The 17105-nt window shown below is 41.3% G+C and overlaps 1 protein-coding gene across 3 annotated transcripts in view; it reads left to right on the forward strand.

The window, feature by feature from the left end:
* The first annotated feature begins 2127 nt into the window (after nucleotides 1-2127).
* The window catches only part of CBX5 (chromobox 5), a 36597-nt gene continuing 21619 nt past the window's right edge, over nucleotides 2128-17105 (forward strand). The window contains exons 1-2 of one of the 3 annotated variants that reach the window (XM_027591665.2): nucleotides 2142-2297; nucleotides 7005-7318. The gene's annotated coding sequence lies outside the window, so the exon portion shown is untranslated. Of the gene's footprint in view, nucleotides 2298-7004; nucleotides 7319-17105 lie in introns of all 3 variants that reach the window. The other 2 variants (XM_027591666.2, XM_027591664.2) reach the window with 2 other exon arrangements.

Consider the following 17105-nt stretch of genomic DNA (forward strand, 5'->3'; position numbering starts at 1 on the left):
GAGCCCTTAGCAAAGAGCATGCCCCTGATACTTACTGACAATCTTGTCTACAGAGTCATGGTCATCAAATGTTACAAAAGCAAAACCTCTCTTTTTGCCACTGCCTCGGTCAGTCATGATCTCGATCACTTCAATTTTCCCATACTGTTCAAAATAATCTCTTAGGTGATGTTCTTCAGTGTCTTCTTTAATGCCACCAACAAAAATCTTTTTCACAGTTAAGTGGGCACCAGGTCTTTGAGAATCCTAATATGAAAAAGCCCAATTAAGTTACTTACATCAGCAAAGGTATCCCTGATAAAGATCACTAAAATGTGTTAAGACCACAGAACTGAAGTCCACCTAGTGGCACAGTTCTAAATCGCCAGAGAAAGGAAAAAACTATCACTCACTTCTCTTGAGACAGCCCTCTTTGGTTCCACAACTCTTCCATCCACCTTGTGTGGCCTTGCGTTCATGGCTGCATCCACCTCCTCCACAGTGGCATACGTGACAAACCCAAAGCCTCTGGAGCGCTTGGTGTTTGGATCTCTCATTACCTGGAATGTTAACTCATTTAATACATAGTAAAACCCCAAAAGTTCTTGTCATTTCTACCCTAAGGTTAATAAAAGTCTTCGTATCAACCCTTCAGTTTCCCACTACCCATCTAATATAAATTAACTAGGACCTTCTAATTAGGTAAGGCCACTTTCCCTTATCAAATTATCTTCAACTATAAGCCCGTTAATCTTCATAAGCACACTAATTACAACAAAACAATCCAAGTAAATGAACTAGTTCTACTGGCCTTTTGTCTCTTCCAAGTCTTACCACACAGTCCGTAAGCGTTCCCCATTGCTCAAAATGGCTCCTCAGACTCTCATCGGTTGTTTCAAAGCTCAAACCTCCGATGAAGAGCTTCCGCAGCTGTTCAGGCTCTTTGGGAGACTAGGAGCAGGGGGAAAAACTCGTTACGTGGGGGCTATAATGCCAAACACCTTTGTTAGAAAAAGCAAAACCAGACAACTATGTTACATAGCCCTTATTGTTCCTTCGGGTCACAGCAAGCCACGTGCTTCTCCCCATTAGGGAAGATGGTACGTTGGGGGCTGGGAAGCCACGAGCGCATGCGTCCCTACTCTCCCTCCGACGCACGCGCAACAAAAGGACTCGGCTGGAAGAATACATAACCAGCAGGGAACCGGTACTGTTCTTTTAAGAACTCGCCCCCTGAGACAAAGTAAAACAAAACCAATCGAATGTGCCTAAGTGATTCGCCAGGAGGGGAAAGCCCGGCGTGATAACCAAGTGTTGCAGGACGGCGGGCTCATGGCGACGACGAGGACAAAATGGCGACCTCAACTTTGGGAGGGGTAGGCCCCGGCAGCAACCGAAGAACTGCCGAATGAGGTGGCCCAAGGAACCGAACCAGACCGCATCGTACCGAACTCAGGAAGGAACGAGGAAAAAAATTAGATTGGAGACAGCGTGTTACTCACCTCTGACTTAGACATGACGGCGGTGGGAGGGGAGACTTAAACGATGCTTACTCTGCGGCGTCCACGGGCAGAAAGGAGTAATCTAACGAACGTATCTGCCAGCCTACCTTCGGCCTCGCTTTTTTATCCCGCCTCCTCGCTTTAGGCATTGGTAGACTCCGCCCCTGAGTATCTCTGATTGGATATTTGCAATAGCTTTTCCCTGCTATTGGTCTGTGGTCCCGCATTGCTGTACAACGTCATCCGTTTGGGCGTTCTACGTAGTCTCCGCCCCTTAGGGGCCATTGGTTCCCGGGTAATATTACCCTTATCTAGTGTGATTGGCTCGCCAACCAATCATTCATATTTGAACGTACCTAAGGTATTTAAATAAATTTTTAATCCTTCATGCCTCGAAATTACGTTCAACTCACTTGGCAAAGTACGGTTAATACTATGTATTAGGAAAGATGTTATCAGGTGACTTTTTTTTTTTTGCAACGACCGCCTGCTGAGCGCATGTGTAGTAAAATGGCGAGTTTACGCAGGCGCATTAAGAAGTTCCGCTTGGCGCTTGGAGCACGTGAAATGGCGGGCGGGAGACGGCGGCGAATCTACAGCGCCTGCGTAATGGCGGGAGTTGTGCCCCGTTTTGCGCAGGCGTAATGGGCGGAGAAAGGGTCCAGTCCCAGGATTGGTCGCGCAGGCGCAGGGAAGGATCCGTTTTGGCGGGCGGTTGGCGTTGCGCAGAAGGCGGTGGCGGTGGTGTCTTGTGGTCCGGCCTCACCACAGAGGAACAGGGAAGACATTAGCGTGAGTGATCGGTCTCGATTGCGGGTAAGTGGCGGATAGAATTGCCTACCCATACGAGGTCTTGAACTGACTCCAATTGGGCCCGTTATTGTGTGAAATGAATGGACCGCGGGGTGGGGGCTAGTGAAGGGGGAGCGGTGCGTACGGCCAACCAATGGAAGAACAGGGGCGGGATGTTTTAGTCCTGTAAGTTCTGTGGAGCTTTGCTGCCGGAGAGTTTGACTGGCTTGTGTATGGGCCAATTGGGTTTGCCTTTAGCTGCCGACTGATCGGTCCTTGGGCCATCGGAATGTGGGAGGCGGGTTTTCTGCTCCTGAGCAGCGTCTCCCTGAGCCAATGAGCACGGAGCGCGCGGTAGGTTGGGCTTCCCCAACAGGCAGCGGGTTGACTTCCAATGGGGAATGCAGGAGTCGGGCGGTTAAATGGATGGACCAAATTTGGAGCCAGTAGGCGCATCGCCTACGGAAAGCGTTCGGGCAGGTCGTCCAGTCAGCAGTCCAGAAGAGGAAGGTCTTAAATTTCGGGTAGTGAAGAGGATTCAGTGCCTGTGATGGCGTGGCGGGTACATATTTTATCCACAATGACTTTTCTAACGAAGCCTTTAGGCCTCCATCCCACATACCATTCTGGTAGGGAAACTATAAGTTTGCTCCTGTATTGCTTCGAATTTGGCATTTTCACCCCCACATCATTAGTTCTCACCACTCAGTACTTTTTAGGTTTTGAGAGGAGTAGGGTAGGTCTTTGGGAACTGACTTCTTTAGGACGACTGACTTGAAATGTTAGAACCAATAGGATAAATCTCTACTGTCGTGGAAAGGCGCCCGAGAAAAATCTACATAATGATGCATCTTTCTGCGGATAAATGGATACTTGTAAATCTATTTACAAAGTTTTGGAAGGCTACATACTATAAAATGTGTTGTCTCTAGAGATAGATTGAGATCTAGGCAGGTTGGATCTCTAAGTTTTTTCAGGGATCATAATTTATGGTTAAATAAAGATGAAAAAGTCAGTTTTTGTGTTTCCAGTCATAATCACTTGCTTCTCACCTCTTCTTTTATCCTTAGACCTCGAGAGAGTGCTGTGTTTTCCTTAAGAACTAAGGTGATCCTCAGGATAAGAATACAAATTATAAGGGGCGCCTGGGTGGCTCCGTCGTTAAGCGTCTGCCTTCGGCTCAGGTCATGATCCCGGGGTCCTGGGATCGAGCCCCACATCGGGCTCCCTGCTCCGCGGGAAGCCTGCTTCTCCCTCTCCCACTCCCCCTGCTTCCCACTCCCACTCGCTGTGTCTCTCTGTCAAATAAATAAAAAAATATTTTAAAAAAAGTTATCTTTTTAAAATTTGTTTTTTTAAAGATTTTATTTGACAGCAGAAAGGGAACACAAGCAGGGGGAGTGGGAGAGGGAGAAGCAGGCCTCCCCACTGAGGGGATGCGTGGCTCGATCCCAGGACCCCGGGATCATGACCTGAGCCGAAGGCAGTCGCTTAACGACTGAGCCACCCAGGCGCCCCCAAAAGATGATTTTTGTGTATTTAGTACCTGCTAGGGAGACATCACGCTAAGGACTTCACAAGCATTATCTATGTCTCAATGCTTTTATCTTAGTTTCTTCTTTGAGGAACTTTTTCTCTGTGTATGTCTTTCTTTATACCATTAAAGAGTTTCTAAGTCCTCTTTCTGCTCTTCCTTTGAGGATATCTGAATTTTGATAAGTTGCTTAACAACGGTGGTATTTAGGGTTTTAGGGACAGGAGGAGTCAGCCATCACCTGGATTATTCCATTGCCTTGATTATATTTCCTTCAAAGTGTTTATTTTACAGGCATTGTAATCACCTGTTGGTAACACCCATTCAGCTGATTTGAAGATGTTTTGTAAAAGAAATTTTCATTACATAATGGTCATATCAGAATCTAAATTGCTGTCTTGTTCACTGACTTAAGGTTAATAGAAAAATGTTTAAATACTGTAATAAGTTCAACTATATACGAAGTACACTTCTGATTAGAGACCTTTGTGACATTGTACAAAAGTTAATTTTAGTTGCCCTTATAATGAACAGAGATTTGTGTTCTCTGATGCTTGCAAGAGGACAAATTTGTTGCAAATTGTCATAAACTATTTGTTGGTATGCTAATAATGCAGCTGCTTCTGCTGAGTTTATAAGAACTAAAGGGATCTAGATTAAGGTTATCTGTCCCTAATTTATTTAGGTTCAAAAGGAATACAGTCTTGATCTACAGGGTTTCTTGCAGCACTGTTGACATTTTGAGCTAATAAATGCATCTCACCTCCTCCCTCACCCCCATTTGTGACTATCAAAATGTCTCCAGACATTGCCAGATGTCCTGGGGGTGTCAGTGGTGGTGGTGGTGGTGTAAAATCTTCCTCAGTTGAAAACTTGATTTAGGGGCACCTGGCTGGCTTGGTCGGAGGAGCACGTGACTCTTGATCTCGGGATGGTGACTTCAAGCCCCACGTTGGGTGTAGAGATTACTAAAAAAAAAAAAAAAAAAAAAAAAAACCATTGATTTAAAGTGACAGATGTGCTGGGGGTGCCTGGCTGGGCTCAGTGGAAGAGCATGCATACGACTCTTGATCTCCGGGTCATGGGTTTGAGCCCCACATTGGGTGTAGAAATTATTTAAATAAACTTATAAGAATAAATAAGTAACATGTCAGATGCTGGAATTGATTATCTTGTCAAAATCTTTTATTTTAATAATTGGAAGTTAGAGGGAGAAGATGGGTGAAGTGTTTAGGAAGTGGCCTCTGGTAAATGGATCACTAAATCCTAACGGTTATCTCTTCAGATGTAGAGAGATCATCATTCCATTGGATAAAAGGAAAATTCATTAAGTTTTTACCATTTCTTGCACTTTAAACATGATTGATTTCATCCTTGCATCCTGTATTTGTTTGGCTGCCTAAATAATGGCAAATATGTTTTGGACAAAGGTGGACTCTGGGTTAGATGCTTACTAGATTTTCACTTGCTCCTGGGATTCTTTTGGATCAGTGTGTCTCACACTTTTGATCTTGACCCTTACAAAGAAATACATTTACACTGACACTGTACACATATCGAAACAAGCTTCACTATATGAATATATGTGCATAGCACTCTAGTACTTTCTCATCTACAGTACACTTTCATTTTCTTAAAAATGCAGGTCAGTTTTTGCTGGTTTCGTGGCTGTGTATAGACCCACAGATTGGGGGAAAAAAGAAGATCTGAAGACTAGGTAAATCTTGTCATCTTAGAGTACTCCGAATGGGTTCCACCCATCTCCAGCCCCAGCTGCTTGGATTTATAAACAAATTAACATGACCCTTTATTTGATGGTTTTAATTTGAAAGATTTCAAGATTTGAACATAGGCTTCTTGGTTTACTGTGATGTGCAAGTACACATTGATTTTTTGTGAATTCTCTTATGATGTTAGAGTTAATAGGTCTGATGAATATTTCTCTCCAGTAGGGAAATTTTAGTGGATAACTTTTCATTGATATTCTGAGACATCACATTTAAAACTTTTTTTTTTCCTTAAGATTTATTTTATTTATTTGAGAGAGAGAGAGGAAGCCTGTGCAGCTTGTGTGCAGGAGCCAGGGGCTGGCGGGGGCAGGGAGAGGGAGAGAATCCTCAAGTGGATTCCCCTCAGAGCCAGGTGCGGAGCCAGATGCGGAGCCAGGTGCGGGGCTCAATCCCAGGACCCTGAGATCATGACCTGAGCCGAAATCAAGAGTTGGATGCTCAACCTACTGAGCTACCCAGGTACCCCCACATTGAAAATCTTAAGTTTAGACTTATTTCTTGCCTTTGGAGAGCTTGGTTTGGTTTTCATTTGTACTGATCTGTTAACAAGATGTTTAGCCTGTGTTACAAAATTAAATTTCAAGTACTTGTGTTTACAACTTAAGGATGTATTATTGTTGCCAAACCTAAAAGGATAGTGTTCACTAAAAGGGAACATAACACATCTTCACTGGTCTGTCTGAAAACTCAGTAAGTAGAAAGCTATCTGGATAGTAGGTGAGCAGGGTAATGGTTGAGGCAAAATAGAAAAAAGAACATTGCTCTGCAGTGGCTGGATTTTTATTTTTCTAGGAAAGTTTTGGTAGTTTTCAGAGCCCTTGTTTGTAGCTCTAGAAAAGAGAAAGATATCCAGGTTACAGAGGTTTCTGAGAAAGAATAGTAATTTTTATTTAGGTATTTTATTTAACCACATATACTGATTTATATATCTTATTGGAATAGCACATTTAACAAATTCAAGCTTTTCTTGTTCTTTTGCTTGGTCTATTTTTATTTCCATTTACCTTATATGAAATTGGACTTAAAGCTGTGTGCTGTGGATATTGATTTTATTTTATTTTTTTAAAGATTTTTTTATTTATTTGAGAGAGAGAGAATGAGAGATAGAGAGCATGAGAGGGAAGAGGGTCAGAGGGAGAAGCCGACTCCCCGCCGAGCAGGGAGACCGATGCGGGACTCAATCCCGGGACTCCAGGATCATGACCTGAGCCGAAGGCAGTCGTTTAACCAACTGAGCCACCCAGGCGTCCCTGGATATTGATTTTAAAAGTAGTAAATTACAATGTGAGATATCACTTGTAACTGACTCAGCATCGCTGCTATTTACATTGTTATTCATGAACTTGAACTCTGGGCAGTTATCTTTTTTCCCTGACATAAACTTTTATTTTCCTTTCCTCCTTATAGAGGATGCCTTTTAGCTGATCATTGTACTAATGGGAAAGAGTCCAGGTCATCCTGAGAAGAGTTGGCTTGTGCAGAGTCCAAGATACAGCTTTGTTGGATTTCTGTAAGCTACTCGAAGCCACATATTCATTTCTGATGACAACTTTACACTTGTGTTGGCAGAACACCCACAGTGACAACTGGTGCCTATGTTTAGTCTGTCCAGGAGCTCTACCAGCTAACATGTTTGGGGAAAAACCTACACTGTTCTTGTTAGCTATGTAAATATTAGACCTTGCTGAGTTTGTCTTCCTGGATCTGCCAGTATTTTGGGGGTAAGTTACATTCTCTGATTGCCTTAATTTACCCTTTGAAATGAGGGATTTAAAGGTTTTAGGCATTCTTTAGGTTACTTGAAGTACAGTTCTTTTTGGATCGGTAACTGGTTTTATATATATCCAGTTTATGATTTTTAAAATTTTATTTCTCTTGTGGCTGCTGGCACAAATTACCACAAACTTAGTGGCTTCAAACAACAGGAATTTATTCTCACAATTCTGGAGACCAGAAGTCTACAGTCAAGGTGTTGAGCCCCCTCTGGTCCCTTCCTTGCCTCTTCCAGCTTCTGGTGACTGTCAGCCTCATCTCTCCCTGCTTTTTCTTCACATTGTCTTCTCTGTGTCTCTGTCTCAGTCTCAGAACTGCCTGTCATAAGAATAGATGTCATTGCTTTTAAGATCCAACCAGATACTCCAGGATAAATTTTTCCTTTCACATCTTTTGCCATATAAAGTAATGTTCATAAGTTCAAGGGATTAGGACTTGGGTATCTTTGTGGGGGCCATATTCAGACCCCTATAACCTAGTTCTCTAACCCTTATCCAATAAATTTAACCTAATTCAAAAAAGAAAAAGTTATGGGGCACTTGGCTGGCTCAGTCGGTTAGATGGCTGACTCTTGGTTTCACCTCAGGTCATGATCTCGGGTTGTGAGATGGAGTCTCGAGTGGGAATCTGTTTCAGATTCTCTCCCTCTAGCTCATGTCCGCTTGCGCGCATGCGCGCTCTCTCAAATAAAATTTTTTTTAATGGAAAAAGTTAATTAAATTATCTTTGGTTTCAAGAAAAATTTACTTTTAAAGATTTTATTTATTTGACAGAGAGTGGGTGTATAAGCAGGGGGTAGTGGCAGAGGGAGATGGAGAAGCAGGCTCTCCACGGAGCAGGGAGCCAGATGCGGGGCTTGATCCCAAGACCCCTGGATCATGACCTGAGCCAAAGGCAGACACTTAACCAACTGAGCCACACAGGCACCCCAAGAAAAAGTTATTTATTTATTTTTGAGAGAGGGAGGGGCAGAGGGAGAGAAAGAATCTTAAGCAGGTTCCACACCCATTGTGGAGCCTGACACTGGGCTCTATCTTGCTACCCTGAGGTCTTGACCTGAGCTGAAATCAGCTTAACCAACTGAGCCACCCAGGTGTCCCGAGAAAAGTTATTTTTAAAATGAGAGGCAAATGGGAAAAAAAGCTCAGAAAACTTAGATTCTCTTCCCTCTTCTGTCATTAACTACTGATATAACCTTGGGTGAGCCATTTGCCCTCTTTGGTCCCTAGTTTCTTCGTCTTATATGGAAAGAATTGGATAGGTGATTGCTGATAGCCTTCTAGACCAAAGACTTTCATGAAATGATGCCTGAATTGTCAGGGAGTTTGTTTTTTGAAGTCAGTGATTTTAAATGTGAGTGAAGAACTCATTCTAATATTTTGGGCCAGTGGAGGCCTTTGCCTAGGATTTGAGGGATAGATGACTGACTTGTTGACTGGTCGTCAGATCCTTCGGGTATTAACATAGGGTAACAAATTTGTTAATTGTGTGTGGTTTTCTTAAAAAAAAAGTATAATGGACAGGTTGGGCCATTTTTCACTCTCATCCTAATGAGGCTGTGGACTGTGTAGTCTGGATTTCCTTTCCAGTAAGAACAGTTTGTCAAAATTAAACTGTGACAGATTTTCCTACCTGAAACTAGGTTGTGGAGCTAGTTTTCACATGCAGTCTTACTCTTCAGACTTAACTGAGTGCCTGTTCCATCATACTTCATTGCTAGAAACGACACTACGAAACACGGGGTTGAGATGGTATTGTTGAAAGAACTATTCAAAGGTCAAATTTTTAGTACAGTCTCATTTCTTACATGGAGAGGAGGAGGAGGAACCAAATTGAATTCAAGTATTTCTCTGATTATAATCTCCATTTCTTGGAATAAAACAAGTTCATATCTGAGTCAGCAGGCATAATTATGTCGGAATAAAATGCCCTGCTAAAGAGGTCAACCAACAGCCTGGGAAATCTATCTTAAGTTTGGTTTCTGAGGCAGATCCTTGAACTCCATGTACCTTCTTTCTCATCCCTAAATCAGTAAGACTCACTTACCTCACAGGGAGTTGTGGAGGGTAATATACTGCTAATTTGTTCAGTATTTCACAACAATAAATTATATGTAAGGATCTGATAAAACATCGACAAACCCCATTTATATGAGTAGTTGGAGACAGGCAGAGATATAACTTACAGATAGTTCAGAAAATTTATTAAAGTTATTTTAACTTCCTCTATCATCAGACATCTTACCTTCTGTTTGCTGCATACTTTCCAAAGAGTTTTTTTGTTCTTTTTCCATAACAGACCTGAGGTAGGTAGGGCAGATAGCTAACACCAGATTAGATGATAAAGGGATCAATTCATCAAGAAGACACAAGAACCTAAATTTTACACAACTAATAATAAAACTTCAAAATATGTGAAAGAAAAAACAATGGAACTGAAATATATACATCTATAATTATATTAAATGCTTATAAGTAACCCATGGATCAAAGACATCACAAAATTAGAAAATATTTTGAGGGCGCCTGGGTGGCTCAGTTGGTTAAGCCACTGCCTTCGGCTCAGGTCATGATCCTGGAGTCCCAGGATCGAGTCCCGCATCGGGCTCCCTGCTGAGCGGGGAGTCTGCTTCTCCCTCTGACCCTCTACCCTCTCGTGCTCTCTGTCTCTCATTCTCTCTCTCTCAAATAAATAAATCTTAAAAAAAAATTTAGAAAATATTTTGAACTGAATAAAAACGATAACATGACCTTAAAATTTGTGGGATATAACTAAGACAGTGCTTAAACGGAATTTTATAATATTAAATGCTTGTTTTTAAAAAAGCAGAAAGGTCTAGAGTCTGTGACCTACATTTCTCTCTTAAGAACCTAGGAAAAGAAGAGCAAGTTAAATTCAAATTAAGCAGAAAGAAAATGCTAAAGATAAAAGCAGAAGGTAGTTGGTGAAGTCTAAAACAAAAATAGAGAAAATCAATGAAAGTGAAAGTTGGTTTTTGAAAAGATCAATAAAATTAATAAACCAAGCAAGTCTGATCGGGGGGGAAAAAGACACGAATGACTAATAATCAGGAATAAGAGAAGGGATATCAGTGCTGTCTCCTAGAGACATTGAAAAAGTAGTAAGGGACTATTACGATCAACTATACCAGTGCATTCAATGTCTTAGATGAATTGAATCACCTCCTTGAAAGACAAACTGCCAAAGTTCACTTCAGAAGAAATACAGAACCTCACTAGCTCCATATTTATTAAAGAAATGAAATTTGTAGTTGAAAATGTTCCCCCAATGAAAACTCCAGGCCTGAATGGCTTCACTGGTAAGTTTCACCAAACCTTCCTCCACCCCTTACCAATTCTTTAAGGAAGAGATAGAGCAATTCTACAAACTCTTCCAGAAAATAGGTGAGGAAGGAACAATTAAAGCATTCATTATTTTTAACATCACCTGTTGTCAGGCAAACTTCTATTTCCTTTATGTGTGTGTGTATTTTTTTTTTTTTTAAGATTTTTTTTCCTGAGGATGTTATTCTAGAGAGAGGGTGAGCCCGTGGGGCGGGGGTGAGGGGGGCACAGAGGGAGAGGGAGAGAAAGAATCTCAAGCAGACCCCCTTCTGAGCGTGGAGCCTGACACGGGGCTCTATCCCTTGACCCTGAGATGATGACCTGAGCCAAAAATCAAGAGTCGGACCCTCGACTGACTGAGCCACTGAGGCACCCCAAGATTTTATTCTTAAGTAATCTCTACAGCCAAGGTGGGGCTCAAACTCTGAGATCAACCCTGAGATCAAGAGTCACATGCTCCACCAACTGAGCCAGCCAGGCAACCCCCCTTTATATTCTTTTTAAAAGTGTTCTCCAGGTTTTTCTCTTCCCTTCACAGTAGAGATAAGTAGGGCAAATAACACCGTTAAGATTAACTGAACTGGCTAGTTTGAACTTTCAGTTACCTAATTGGGAGAGGACCACATCTCCTTATTCCTAGTCCTGATTTTGCCACTGTTAACAAGCTGCCTCTTTAGAAGCTTTTTTGTTAACAGCCTTTGGGGACAGGACTAACCAGTGCTGACTTCGCCAAGGAGAAACTGTTAAAATCCTCAGCCCTTAAGTTGAAGACCGGGTTAGACTTAGTGCCCATGCAATGTTTGACACTTACATACCAAGCCCTCAGTAAATATCCCAGAACGAGGATCAGAATAGCAATGTTAATCATCCCTTCAGCATAGGATTTAAATTAGGATTGCAGTTGGAACCCGGATAAAAAGATAGAAACATCTTATTTGGTTTAAGGAACACATCAGAAGATGTGGAAGAGCTGGGTGGTCTGAGATTGGCTATCCCTTTTAGCCGTTAATCTGGTGGTGGCCTTTCTTTGCATTTAACTATCAATATATCTGAAGTGTAAAACACACTTTTATGATATTGTGGCATAGTAACTCACACTTAAATGTCAATAGAGACGCTTGCAAAGACCTACAAGGTTCAATAATTTCTGGTGTGGGTTTGTTTCTCCTGTCATCACCCATTATGTATTTTTTTACAGCTTTTAAATTGCCACAGAGAGAAATTGGTCAGGATCATAATAGATGGCCAAGGAGCTGCCAAGGATACCGTTGCATGGATGGGAAAAAGTTCAATACTGCCTTGATTTTATTTATCTAAATTGTAGGCTATGACTTCAATATAATTCATGTTGCTAATATACCAAGGTAACGGCAAAGCACAGAATTATGCCATATGTTGAAGGAATGCTCTCTTTTACTCCATGAAGTTTTACAGTCTGAGATATCTAACTCCAATTATATAAAAACTCTTTTTTTTGTCAGCATTTATTAATCAGATTTTAGCGTATTGACTTAAATTATAATATCTCAACAGTTAAATTAGAGATTTTAGTTTATGGTTATGCAAATTAATTTTTATGTCTCTTGAATGTCTTCTCTAAGGCTGTGAGAGAGCATAAATTGTCTGGTATAGCAGAGGCTTTTCCTTAAAGGATTTGTTAGAGTAACCTGGAGGGGTCTTTGTAACCCTTAAGCTGCTGATGTCCAAAATCTGTACAAGCTGGATGCTGGCAAATAAGCACCATGTCTTAATTTTATGGCTGTTTGAAAAATATGACTGTTCTTTTACTTGGGGGTGGATACTTCATTTCTCTTTTAACCCTTCCATATTTTGTGAACATGCTCTGCCAAAGTGGTATCTAAAAACCCAAGATTCATAGTAACTACTCCAACATTGTTATAACCCATATTTCTTAAGATTTATGTATGGTAAAATTGCCAGGTTCTTCATGAAAGGTGACTGGGTCTACTCGTTCATGCATCATCACATTTAATTAAGAGAGGAGTGGGTATGAGAATAACACCCACCTGAGACTGTGGTGCCTTAAGAGGAGTTCAATACATTGCAAGGACAAAGTTGTCGGAAAGCACCATCTGGAAGACATTTGCCCATAGTGGTGCCAAATTCTACTTTCTCATAAATCTTGGAACAATTGGATATCTAACTTTGCCCAGTGATGGGTTTAGGTGTGGCCTAACTAAATTTAAAGAAGACTGACACTTGAGAGAAGAAATTCAGTGGATTTTAATAAAGGAAAAAATCCATATAAAATTATTTTGTGGGATTGTGATCTTGTAATGAGACGTCAAGAATTTGTGCGTTACTGCTAAATATGCCAGTGAACCAGGCTGATAACTTTTAAGCAGTTCTGAGAATTGCTGTAGTACACATTCCTTTATATTTTTTAATGGTGGTCAGAGCTTGGAGGAGAGTACAGCTGTATAAAATTTATAAGGCAGCCTTTATCTCTGTTTATAATGTATATGTTTTAATCTAAAAGAACAAAAGGCCCTTTACTCCTTTGCTCACTGGAGCGGGAGGCTTAGATAATCGACAAACAGGATACTTTGCCCCAGAATAATTCTGTGACTGGATGAGGCAGTGCCTTGGCCTGATTTTTAAAGAATCACAAACTGGAGTTGCACTAGCCAAACGGAGAACATTTCCTCTCTCCACACTCCTTTCTATTAATAAAGTTTGTGTTGTCTATATGTGGCTTGTTAATGATAGGGGTGTTAACGACCATAGTTAATCTTCCTCCTCAACTCTTCCCTAATCCAGTCTCTTAAATAGACATTTAAAAAGCTTTTAACTCCTCTTGAATTGGGTGCTCATGGGCTTTTGGTGGAGGTGGAGTGATAGTTATCAGCCCATTTAACAAAACCTGAGACAGCCAGGACAGCTGTAATGTGTATCTCTATGCTGTGTTTTTGTTAAAATGCCACATGGCTAATACTTTGGAAATCATAAATCTAATAGAGAAAACATCTTTATAGAGGGTATTTTAGTTTTGTGCTGTATGTGTTACAAACTTAAAATCATTGGTGGTGCTTCTAGATCCATAAAGAACAAAGAATATAGACTAGATTAAAACGGTTCTGTAAATTTGGTTTCTTTTCATCTATTTTATTTATTACAATAAGGCTATATAGAGGACGCCTTGAAGACAATGCTGCAGCTGACTATCTAATCTTCACTTAAGCCACTAACTTTCCCAAAGCCCTTTGGGGAGAAATGGGAATTTCTCAAGCCTGGGCCAACTGAAGTCACCCAACCGCAGCATATTTAATTAATACATGTGATAGGGAGCTTTGCATATGCCCTCACCCCTTTCCCCTCTTTATGGAGGCTTTCTTTCTGGAGGATTTTGCCTTCTTACTAGGCTTATAGATTTTAATTTTATTTATTTATTTATTTATTTGACAGAGAGAGACACAGCGAGAGCAGGAACACAAGCAGGGGGAGTGGGAGAGGGAGAAGCAGGCTTCCCGCCGAGCAGGGAGCCCGATGTGGGGCTCGATCCCAGGACCCTGGGATCATGACCTGAGCCGAAGGCAGACGCTTAACGACTGAGCCACCCAGGCGCCCCTGGGCTTAATAGATTTTATATTGAAACTCTAAGATAGGGGTGCCTGGCTGGCTCAGTCAGTAGAGCATGTGACTCTTTATCTTGGGGTTGCAAGTTTGAGCCCCACATTGGGTGTAGAGATTACTTAAATATAAAATCTTTGGGGGGGGAAGAAACTCTAAAATGAACAGAGAGCTCACTGATTATGTGTTTTGACATTTGGTCTGACTACCACCTCCAAATAGTTCAGTGGGTGGTTCAGTGAGGCAATTTACCAGTTGGTTTTCATTACTTTTTTAAAAATACAAAGCAAGCTCAGAGAAAGATTTAGAATTATGTTGTATATATACTTTTGCTCGTAAGTAGTGATGAAAATAAAATGTGCTACACCAAGATCTAAGAAAAGCCACCAAGACAGCTGGCATTGCCAAGTAGTGAGTGGAGGGACTAGAGCAAAGCCTGAACTGGACAAACAGATCCCAGAAACCCTATGTGGGCGATTCTGTGAATCCAGGATTGATAAATGCAAATAGCTAACCATTACCTCTGTTGTTCTGGATTGCCCCAGTTTTCTCTAATGGCTTCTCTAACTTCTGGGGACTGACAGTTTCTTACACATTTTTTTTTTAAACCCTTATAATGAGTGGGATTTTTTGGTCCTTCTTCTCTTTCTGCTTCACTTCCTCACCTCTTCCTTTTTTTTTTTTTCCCCTGGAAGATTTATCTGTTAAAGAAGTCTTCTGTCATCGACTTGGAATGTGGGTTCTGCCTGGGCCTGACCACAAAGCTCTTTGATGTTTTTCCAAGGCTGACTTCTCACCAGATCCCTGGTTTAGGGTTTTTTTTGCCCAGCACTCGGAGGCTTGTAAGGTGAATTTGCCTTGTGTCGTTGATATGAATGGTTGGTGGGGCCTTCTCTTTTCTCATGTCCTGATGGGCAATTAAATTGCTGGAATCTATGTGTAGTTGTTGATGCCTTTACCAGAGAGTTACTGTGTATAGTCAAGAAAGGGCTGAGAGCTGTTAATGCCCGAGACTCTAGAAACTTGAGAAGCTGCTCACCCCTTCCTATGGAGATTTCTACAAGGATAGGGTTGCGCTCGGAGGCTCATCCTCTCTTCCTTATTCATGGTATCGGGATTCTACCTTAATCACTCCATCATCCTGCCAGCCATGTCTCATTTCTCATACTTGAACGCTCCTTCCTCTCAAGCTCAGCGTGAACCACCAGTCTTGATGCTTTATCTGGTACAGGCTCTAGCCCTTAAATTGTCCGTCTGGCTTTGTGTTTCATTTGACCCTAATACACTGGGTCGCACTGTCTAAAAGAGAATTATGTTCCCTCCGATGTCTGAGTGCATTTCTCATTTCTTACTGCTGCTCCTGAGCAGATCTGTAACTTCAAGGTTAAGATAAGACACATTCCATCAGAACTATGTCGTCATCCTTGCCAGCTTCTGATCTGTGACTGTCCAGGAGATTTATAAGACAGTTGCGTGCCATTCTTTACAGAATATTATGGTTGGACTCTGACTCCTGGCATCAGGCCCAATTTGATTTGTCAGCTGTTACAAAACCCATTTCCCAAAGAGAAAGGAACCTTAGCTGTGTGCCCTTTTAGGCAGTTCTTAAAAGAGTGGGAAGGAGGAAATTGATCTGACATTATTTCCGGATGTTTTAGGGAGGGGGTAGACACCAGAATATTTTTGTCCTTCTCCTTGTTGATTTCACTTTTTTTTTCTGAAAGGTTTTACTAAAATACTAACGTTGCTGTCATTCTTTATCTCTTCACAGAATTACTGTTAGTCTTTTCATACTGCCATCTCCAATGCTTTTCTGAGTTTTAAGGCATAAGAATAAGTATTTTATCCTTAAGAGAGAATGTACCTGCTTATTCTCTGAAGCTTTATTAGTTTACCGGTACCTAGTTAACAAAGATACTTTTCCTTCTTTGTTGCTATCTCCTAACATTTTGAGCTGCAGGAGTTAACTTCTTGTGATAGGGTTTAACAGCTTAGGAATTTGGAAGGTCACATATTTCCTGTTGCTGTTGTATTTGGCCCTATATTTTTACAAAAGCTTCTCTTTGGGGGGACTTACCAGCTCTTTGGTCTCTATTTAAACTCGCTGTTTCCCTAGGAGGTAGGCAGTGGGGATTTGGCCCATTTTAGTGATTCTGGGGTTAGATCTCAAATTTACTCAAGGTCACACATGGCAAGTTAATCACACAGTGAGAACCCTGATCTAATTCCTTTAGCATTGTTTTTATATCCCTTAACTACACAAAGTATTAAAAAGTTAGGAAGAGTCCAAAAAGGCAGTTTTACCCAGAGATTTTCTGACAGGTACATTCAAAATTGAGGAAATCTTCTGTGGTTAAAAACTGTCTACTCTCATACCCCTGTGATTACTTCTGTTTGATAAGCGAAATAATCACTATTCTCCACCTTTTCTTCAGTTGGGGTCTTTGCTGTTGATTGTCCCTTTTTCTTACTCTCCTATGGCAGCAACCTCTGGCTCTAAAGACCTGAATTGTAAAGCAGAGGAAGGCTTTAGAGCTCTCCAAAATGTTCTTTAGCGCCAGGAGAAAAGAAACTTTATGGGAGTGCAAGTCTCTAAGTAGCTCTTTTCTTTATCTCAATCCTCCTTTTTTCAAGTATTAGGGATTATTGATACATGGAGTTTTAAATTATTATAAATGCTTCGGGTAGGCAGTAATTACTTAAAAATTTGTTTCATAGCATTACAATAACAACTAATGAAAGTGTTTTTTTTTTAAGATTTTGAGAGAGCAGAGAGCACAAGTGGGGAGGAGGGGGAGAG

The sequence above is a fragment of the Zalophus californianus genome, chromosome 9, assembly GCF_009762305.2.
Source record: "Zalophus californianus isolate mZalCal1 chromosome 9, mZalCal1.pri.v2, whole genome shotgun sequence".
NCBI classification, from domain to species: domain Eukaryota; kingdom Metazoa; phylum Chordata; class Mammalia; order Carnivora; family Otariidae; genus Zalophus; species Zalophus californianus.